The sequence below is a fragment of the Colobus angolensis genome, unplaced genomic scaffold (genome assembly GCF_000951035.1).
Source record: "Colobus angolensis palliatus isolate OR3802 unplaced genomic scaffold, Cang.pa_1.0 Scaffold80, whole genome shotgun sequence".
In the NCBI taxonomy this organism is placed as follows: domain Eukaryota; kingdom Metazoa; phylum Chordata; class Mammalia; order Primates; family Cercopithecidae; genus Colobus; species Colobus angolensis.
The window spans coordinates 6,158,989-6,168,509 of NW_012121821.1; positions in this window are offsets into that span (position 1 = coordinate 6,158,989).

The following is a 9,521-nucleotide window of genomic DNA, read 5'->3' on the forward strand; positions in this document are numbered from 1 at the left end:
GTCTGGCCAGGCACAGTGGCTCACGCCTGTAATCCTAGCACTTTGGGAGGCTGAGGTGGGTAGATCACAAAGTCAGGAGATCGATACCAGCCTGGTCAATGTGGTGAAACCCCATCTCTACTGAAAATACAAAAAACTAGCTGGGCATGGTGGCACATGCTTGAAGTCCCAGCTACTAGGGAGGCTGAGGCAGGAGAACTGCTTGAACCCAGGAGGCGGAGGTTGCAGTGAGCTGAGATCGTGCCACTGCACTCCAGCCTGGGTGACACAGCAAGACTCCGTTAAAAAAAAAAAAAAAATGATTAGCCTGTGGTCAGTGGTCAGTTTTCCTGTTAATACTTATTTCTGGAACTTATGTTGCTATGTGCTGGATTTCTCTAGAAAAAAGATAGCAAACAGTGCTAAAAGTTCAAGAAAAATTCAGAGTAAAACAGAGAACAGTCCTCATTTTTTTCCACAGCAGAATACATTGGTTTGGTTAGTTTCAGAACCAATTATAGTGATCGTTTTTTCCTACAGGTAAATTTTTACTTGCCCAGTTGGATGGTAAGCTTCTTGAGAACTCATGTCCTACTTTTTTTTTTTTTTTTTTTTTTCTATTTACTGGCTGCAACAGTGGATCCAACAGCTGCATAACAAACACTGTTTGGGGTAAATCATGTGGCACTCCAGGTGTGCAGAGGTTTCTGTACATGTCATTGGACATAGAACTCTGCCAAAAATCAAACGCAAGAGGGTGGAAAACCTCTTCAATTAATTTATTATCTTTGATTTCAGGGGCGATATAGTGAACTCCTCAGACTAGAAAGACTATTGAGTTTTATTACAGCTGAAGCTCTAAGCTCTTAAGAGGCTGGATATTTGAGGAGTCATCATTACTTTCCTAGCACAGAGTAATTGCTAACTCAACAAAACAGAAATGCATTAGTTCAAATTTTGAAGGTTATCTTTTTCTAATGGAAGGTAAGGAAACTTTGTTCTATTTTAGAGATGAAAGCTTAGAGTCTAGAGTATTACTGTTATGGTGCTGAATGTGTATCCTGTACTCTAGAATCGATGACTTTTTTTAAATGAATGGTATTATTCATCTCAAATACATTCCAGATTGCTAAAGAAAAAAATTTCAACATAGAATCAATTAAAAATCAGCTTAATTTTACAAGAAAAGGCACACAAATCCAAGGATATTGTTTATTCCAAACAGCTGTGAAATTCTGTTACTTTACCACTGTGATTGTAGAAGGTAGTGGAAATTATATTACTGTGTGGTTGTAAAGGGAAGATACAGGTAATAGCAATATTACCTATTGCTATATATATACAATAGCATTTTCTATTTAGAAAAATGCTATGTATAAATATGTGAGCAATTCTAAAATACCTTTTCTCATGTAGTAAAATGCATGTGGAAATTAAAAACCCATGTCGGTTCTGGTTTTTCTTTTTTTTTTTTTTTTGAGACGGGGTCTTGCTCTGTTGCCCAGGCTGGAGTACAGTGGCACGATCTCGGCTCACTGCAAGCTCTGCCTCCCGGGTTCCAGTCATTCTCCTGCCTCAGCCCCAGAGTAGCTGGGGCTACAGGTGCACGCTGTCACGCCTGGCTAAATTTTTGTACTTTTAGTAGAGATGGGGTTTTACCGTGTTAACCAGGATGGGCTCGGTCTCCTGACCTCGTGATCCGCCCACCTCAGCCTTGCAGAGTGCTGGGATTACAGGCGTGAGCCACTGTGCCTGGCTGGTTCTGGTTTTCTAATATGGTATATTAAGCATTCTTCAGACATCTTTTCAGTCCCTTAATAGTGGTTACTGCTGGGGACAGTAGTAGGTTTGGAGTAAGGGGGGAAGAAAAAAACTTTAGCTTTTGCTCCATATAATTTTATATTTTAAAAAATAACATCTATATTTTAATATGTGATCATATTAAATAAATGCAATAAAAATCAGATTGGATGCCACTTCCAAATTCATACCTCCAGCTCAGATCTTCCACCCAGCTCCAGACTTACCTTAATATTTCCAAAAACATCTCAAAGTCAACATGCCCAAACTGGATCTCCTGGCCTTTTCCCATAACCATGCTGCGTCTGTAACCTTTGCCATCTCTGCTGATGAACATTCCTTCCTTCCAAAAGATCTACAGCCTTGAAGTCATCTTCAGCTCCTCTTTTTCTCTCACACTGCAATCCAATCTTTCAGCAAATCTTACTGGCTCCACCTTGAAAATATACTCAGAATTTGTCATCTCACTACCGCAGAGATAGGGAACTATCTCTGCTGCCCCTACCTCTTCAGAACCTGCATCGTGGTTCTCCTGGGTCACTCCAGCAGCTTCCTACAGGTCTCCCAGTGTCTGCACTTGCTCCCTGCAGTCTGTTCTAACACAAAGGCAGAAAAATCTTATTAAAAGACAAGCCAAGTCAAGCCACATCTCCCTTCTTGTCACAGAGGAGTGACAAGCCATGTCACTCCTCTGCTCAAAAGCCCTCATTCACTCCTTGGTCTTCTCAGAGTAAAAGCCTAAATCCTTCAATGGCAGCTAAGGTCTTCCATGACCTGGTCTCATTTCTTCCCTGGTCTCATTTCCTATTACTTTTACCTGTGGACTAATCTGTAGCTGCATTTGTCTCCTTTCTTTCCTCGAACACACAGGCATGTCCCTAGCCTCAGTAGTGGTGAATCTACCTGCCTGGAATGTTCTTTCTCCAGGTATCTGAGGCACTGTCTCCCTTACCTCTTTCAAGCTTTTGCTCAGGTATCTTCTCAATAAGCTGAGGACTACCTAAAACTTCGTACTGCCCTGCACGCCTCCCTCACCACAGCACTCCTGATGCCCTTACCCGGCTTCACTTGTGCTCTTTCTCGGCACCTTTCTCCTTTGTGTATATCATGTAATTGACACATTTGTTGTGTTTATTGTCTTTTTCTCCCTGCTAGAATGGGAGTTCCACAAGGGCAGGGAGCTGGCTGTTTTGTTCACTGATGAAAGCGAAGTGCCTTGAATAGTGCCTACTTCAAGAAATATTTACTGAATGAAAATTTAAAAACAGCCTAGAAGGGTTTCCACTATTTCTCATATAAGAATGCCAGTGTCGTGAGGACCAGTTTCATGAGTATTTTGTTAATTTATATCCAATGCCCAGCAAAGTATCTGCCATTAGTAGGCACTTAATGTTTGTGAAATGAATAAATGAGGATGTATTTTTTTATTCAGATGTTTAGCACATCTTTTTAGTATAAATTTTGTTTACTATTTTTTTTTTTGAGATGGAGTTTCTCTCTTGTCGCCCAGGCTGGAGTGCAATGCTGCAAATTCTGCTTGCTGCAACCTCAGCCTCCCAGGTTCAAGTGATTCTCCTACCTCAGCCTCCCAAGTAGCTGGGATTATAGGCACCCACAACCACACCTGGCTAATTTTTGTATTTTTAGTAGAGATGGGGGTTTCACTATGTTGGCCAGACTAGTGTCAAACTCCTGATTTCAGATGATCTGCCCGCTTCGGCCTCCCAAAGTGCTGGAATTACAGGTGTGAGCCACCACACCTGGCAATATAAGTGATATTTATTGAATAATTTTTTTTTTAACCTCAGCATTTTTCCTCTGGAGATGTGGGTTTTACAGCATTCCAGAAAGCTAAAAACAGGCATTATTCAGGGACTCCTGAGTACCAACTTTGCATTCTGTCTGCACTGTGGAATGCTTCGTCTGCATTCTGTGTGGTTACCTCTCTTCCAAGTTTCTGTATCCTTAGCTACTTAAATCAGAAACTTAGAGTGAGGATGTGAGTGACCTCTTGTAGTCAATCCATCTGAAACATGGCCTCTCATCTCTTTTCTTTTCTTTTTTATTTTTTTACTGACTTCAAGGAGATTTAGACTAGACTACTGCACATTAAATAGCAATATAATATTTAATGGATAGAGGCAGAAATAAGTTGATTCCTTCCACTTCCTGTTGACTACTCCATAATATCATTATGTTACAGGCATTGGACTGGGCACTCACATGGTGAGTGATAAATGCATTGAACACTCCTTAATATAGCAGTAAGCAATAATAATGAAAGGATGAACACAGTAAATGTTCTTTGATGATGGTCTAGGTGGTGGCAATGTCATTCTTGTGGCTCATAAGATGCCTCAGGGTTCTTGGCCTTGAATGCCCTTCTAGGATAGGAGAGTTCTGGTGAAGATTAAATTATAAAGGTCCTTTAGTGGAATTTGACTGACTACATTCCAACAGCAGAATAATAGTATATAAAAGATATGAATGTTCAGATCCACTGTTAAGGTGGTATCTCAGAGCACATTCTGATATGTTTTACTATTTCTGTGAGAGAAAAATGGAAGTAAATTGAGAATTGAGATTCTATTATACCTAGTAGTTTGGAGATGACTTGTGTTCTCGCTCATCCTGTTTTTTTCTCACAGGTACATAATTAGATTAAATTAAAAACACAAAAATGAGTTGTGTAAAGGATACTCACAGGACTCAGCTTCTACTAGAGCTCATGGCATTCTATCAGAACATTTAATCCTGCCTGTAGGAACATAAATATCTGTTTGAGTGCTGACAGGGCTACTTTCTTTAGCATAGCATTATCTTGTTATAAGAAGACAAAAGAAAAAGGTAAGTTGTATACATGTTTCCATTTCCTTAAAGTGAAAAACCAGGTTGTTGTGTCTCTTGGGCTTCCCTTCTCCAAGCCCTTGTAGAAAGAGCTTGTTTTTACATTTGTCGTTAAAGTAAGACAGCCAGGATTGTTCCTTGCTAACTTCATTAATAACCAACAAAATTTCATATGACTTTACCTTTTGAACCAGCAATTAGGTTTCCAGGAATCCACCTAAAGCACACTTCCAATAATAAAAAAAATGCATTTGCACCAAGTTATTAACAGCAGCATTGTTTGTAACTGAAAAATACTGGCAAAAATCTAAATGCCCCTACACAGGAGAGTGGTTGAATAAACTATAATACATCCACAAAATGGAGTACTATGCAGCTGCAAAAGGGAAAAAGAAGGATCTTTATGAATTGATATGGAGTGATTTCCAGGGTATATTGATGGGTGAAAAAAGTATAAAATAAAACCTATGTCAATAAACATGTGAAAAGATGTTCAATATTATTAATCATTAGGTAAATGCAAATCAAAATGACAATGCGATACCACATCCACCCACTAGGATGGCTATAAACAAACAAACAAAACAGAAAATAACAAGTCTTAGTGAGAACGTGGAGAAAAAGGAATCCTGTACATTGCTGGTAAAACTGTAAAATGGTATAGCTACTGTGGAAAAGGGTTTGGTGGCTCCTCAGAAAGTTAAATAGAATTATCATATGACCCCAGCAATTCTACTCGTAGGTATATACCCCAAAATATTGAAGACAGATATCCAAAGATGCTATATAATGTTCATAACAGCACTATTCACAATAGCCAAAAGGTGGAACAGCCCAAATGACCATCAACTGATAGAAAGATAAACAAAATGTAGTATATCCATTCAATGGAATATTATTCAGCCATAAAAAGGAATGAAGTACTGACACATGCTACAATGTGAATGAACCTTGGAAACATTATGTTAAATGAAAGAAACCAAATATAAAAAGGTCACATATTATTATGATTCCATCTATAAGAAATTACCCAGACAGGTGAATCCATAGAGACAGAAAACAGATTAGTCATTGCCAGGGCTATAGGTGGGGAGAAATGAGGAGTAACTACTTGATGAATATGGGGGATTCTTTTGACATATTTTTGAGAAAGTGTTGTGGAACTAGAGACGTGGTGGCTGGAGTACATTGTGAATGTTCTAAATGTTACCAAATTGTACACTATTATTTTATTTATTTTTTGAGGCAGGCTCCCTCTGTCACCCAGGCTGGAGTGCAGTAGCGCAATCTCAGTTCACTGCAACCTCCACCTCCTAGGTTTAGGTGATTCTTGTGTCTCAGCTTTCCAAGTAGCTGGAACTATAGGTGCGTGCCACTATGGCTGGCTAATTTTTTGTATTTTTATTAGAGACAGGGTTTCACCGTTTTGTCCAGGCTGATCTCAAACTCCTGGCCTCAAGTGATTCGCTTGCCTTGGCTTCCCAAAGTGCTGGGATTATAGACATGAGCCACTGTGCCCAGACTGAATTGTACACTTCAAAATAGTGAATTTTATGTTATGCAAACTGAACCTCAAAAGAGAGAGAGAATATCGGTAGTGTATTACCTTTCATGGAAGAATAAAATGTGAGATAAAATATGCATGTATCTGCTCACTTGTGGAAAATAACTTTTTACAAAAATAGATGTAGTGAGATTTGGATATTCAGGGTTTGAGAATGAGAAGGAAAGAACAAGTGGAATGGGGTGGTGGTTGCAGGGTGCCATTGACTTGATAAACTTCTTGTATAACTCTGACTCTTAGAACCAGGGAATGAACCACAGAGCGCCTCCTAACCTAATAATCAAAATCTACGGGATATGGGAGGAGGCCAATTAGAATACAAAGAGTAACAAGTGGATCTAACTGCATTACAAATGAATATCATAACCATACTTAAAGAGTTGGGGAAGAACCAACTAAGTTTGGAAAACAGTATTTTGACTGTACAATATCAAGCTAAAGACATAAAGAACTGTACAAAAATATATATTCTAGTTAGTAAGTTTGTTTCCACAGACAGAGGTATGGGTTAGCAACTTTGAGACTACTTTATGTATACATTAGGATTGAACAAATAAGTAAAGGGTTCTTTGGAGAAATAATTGATTCCAGGAAATATATAAGATGAGCCTGAATGTTTTGTGGTGCTAGAAACTAAAGAAGTACTAAAAAAATGATAGAGTATGTCAAAATGACACAGGAGCCATATTGAAGGAGGTCCCCGTGAAATTTGGGACAAGGTGTGCTAAAAAATGGATAATCATAGTAATGGATTATAACCCATAAAATAAAATAAAGTTCCTGAGTCCATACTGATATAAACAAGTAACTGAATAAGTAAATAAATTAATGAAGTGAAGGGCCAGCTCTTCTTTAATAAATATAGAAGGAATGAACCATCCTGGCTAACACGGTGAAACCCCGTCTCTACTAAAAAATACAAAAAATTAGCCAGGTGTGGTGGCGGGCGCCTGTAGTCCCATCTACTGGAGAGGCTGAGGCAGGAGAAAGGCATGAACCCTGGAGGCGGAGCTTGCAGTGAGCCGAGATCACCCACTGCACTCCATCCTGGGTGACAGAGTGAGACTCTGTCTCAAAATATAAAAATAAATAAATAAAATAAAATAAATATAGAAGGCATGATGGAAATAGAAAGTCACCATTAGCAAAAACAAGAATCAATATACACTGATAATAGTGAGAGAAGTTGTGTTAAGAAACAGGGCATTTGCATGATCTCAAAGTATCTCCCCGTAAGATGCTTTTAGTTACAAAGGGAAAAGCAGTAGCCTTATAGAGATGAAACCTGTCAACTACCACAGAGTCAAGTGACCAAAGTTAATTTCACCAGTAACACCATATTGACACCAGGGATTCTTAACATGATGCGCTGAGAAGGGCACAACATTACTTCTGTGATAGTCTTGCCTGAAACGCATAACCTCAATTTCATCATAAGGAAACATCAGACAAGCATACATTGAGAGACATTCTGCAAAATAATTGACTAGTACTCTTCAAAAGTGTCAAGGTAATAAAAGACAGATTGAGAAACTGTCACAGATTGGAGAAGACTAAGGAGGCTGGGCCTTAGACCGGTTAGGGCATTAGGGTACAACTGTAACATTTGGATAAGGTCTGCAGATTAGTTAATAGAATTATCTCAATACTAACTTCCTGGTTTTGTTCATTGTATGGTGGTTAGGCAGGATGTTAATATTAGAGGAACTGGACAACAGGTATATGAGAACTCTGTATTGCTCTGCAACTTTTCTCTACGTCTAAAATTTTTCAAAATAAAAAATTAAGAACATAAAAAAGCCTTTTTCACTTAAACATTTTTTTGTTTGTTTTACTCACTTTGATTTTTGACTGGGCCCAGATTTTAAAAATATATTTAGAGTGACATCATTTACTTTTCCTTTCAGAATACTTTAATGGGATTAAGGAAGGAAATTGAGAATGTTTAGTTGCCTCTGGCCCTCTTCCTTCTTAGAGACAAGATTCAATCCCAACAGGGAAATGGTGGGGCAGTAGGTGGCTGGAGGATTCAGGGTGGATCCAGTAGGATGGAATGTTCTGGGAAAATGTTGTCACTTCTATGCCTGAACAAGAGAGGGGAGGGAGAAGTTACCGGAACCCAGACAGGTTAGCTGAATGAAAAGAATACTGGACAGGATTCATGGCTTTCAGGGGCAGGACACAAGCAACCCATAGCAACCAAGCAGCTGGAGCAGGTAAATAAATGGTCCAATTTTACTTCCTTTCTGCCTTTCGAGCTCTTGCCAGGGCCTCCCACTGACTGCACCCAATCAGAAGCCACAGGACGAAGGAGCCCATTGATACAGTTTAAACATAACTACTTATAGTGCCCAGAGCAGGGTGGATAAGACTGGAGAGCACATCTGGAGAAATAAAGGTAAGGTATCCAGCATGAAGATGATCTACTCCACCCCTCTCATTCTGTAGATGAAAAAAGCCTTAAAGAAGTGAAAAGATTTATTCAAGGTCACAATAAAAGGCAGTTTGGTAGAGTTGAAACCCATTAATCTGCAAGTTGGAAGACAGATTCTAGTCTTGGATGGGCCACTGCCCTGGGCTTTTGTTTCTGTGTCTATGAATGAATGGAGGCAGACTAAAGCAATGGTCTTCAAACTGGGGTATCCATACACCTGGGTTTACTTAGGAATTTGTAGGAGGTATAGGGTATGGATAATTTTAAGTGAATTATTTTCCAGACCCACAGCTTCCTTACTTACACTGTCTTCTAAAATTAATCTGCTTTTCCCCTTCATAATCTTCCTTCTCCCACTTGACACAAGAAAAGCATGCCTTTCATTTATCATGCATATGACTATAGTGAATTATCCAAAGATGTGAAAATTTTGAGACACCAAACAAGGTGCATTTTGAAAATGCAGAGTTTTTGAGGCAGATTCCTCTTACAGTACACCAGAAAGTTTCAATTAAGAAATACTGGAAGGGGCAGCATTTACTCATGGCAAGTATGCATCGGTACATAGTCTTTCCGGGAAGGGTTTGTATCTCACAAATGAACGTTCCATATTTCAAACATAAGGTTGGAAGTGAGTCTTTGTTCATTTAGGAGGAAAGAAGATTCTAATCTGATTCAGATGATGAGCAGCTTCTAGGAGCTGGTTGTGCCACATGCCAGGCTGACTGGCACAACCAGGAGTGATGACATGTAATTATCTCTACCTCTCATACGTGATTTTATTCTTGTATAGTGCTCTGTCTTCACGGAAAAGCCAGTTCACAATGCACTAGATAGAGTCAGGAGTTTCCAAGACCAGTTGTCACTTCCCTTTGAATATGTTTAAACTAGGACACA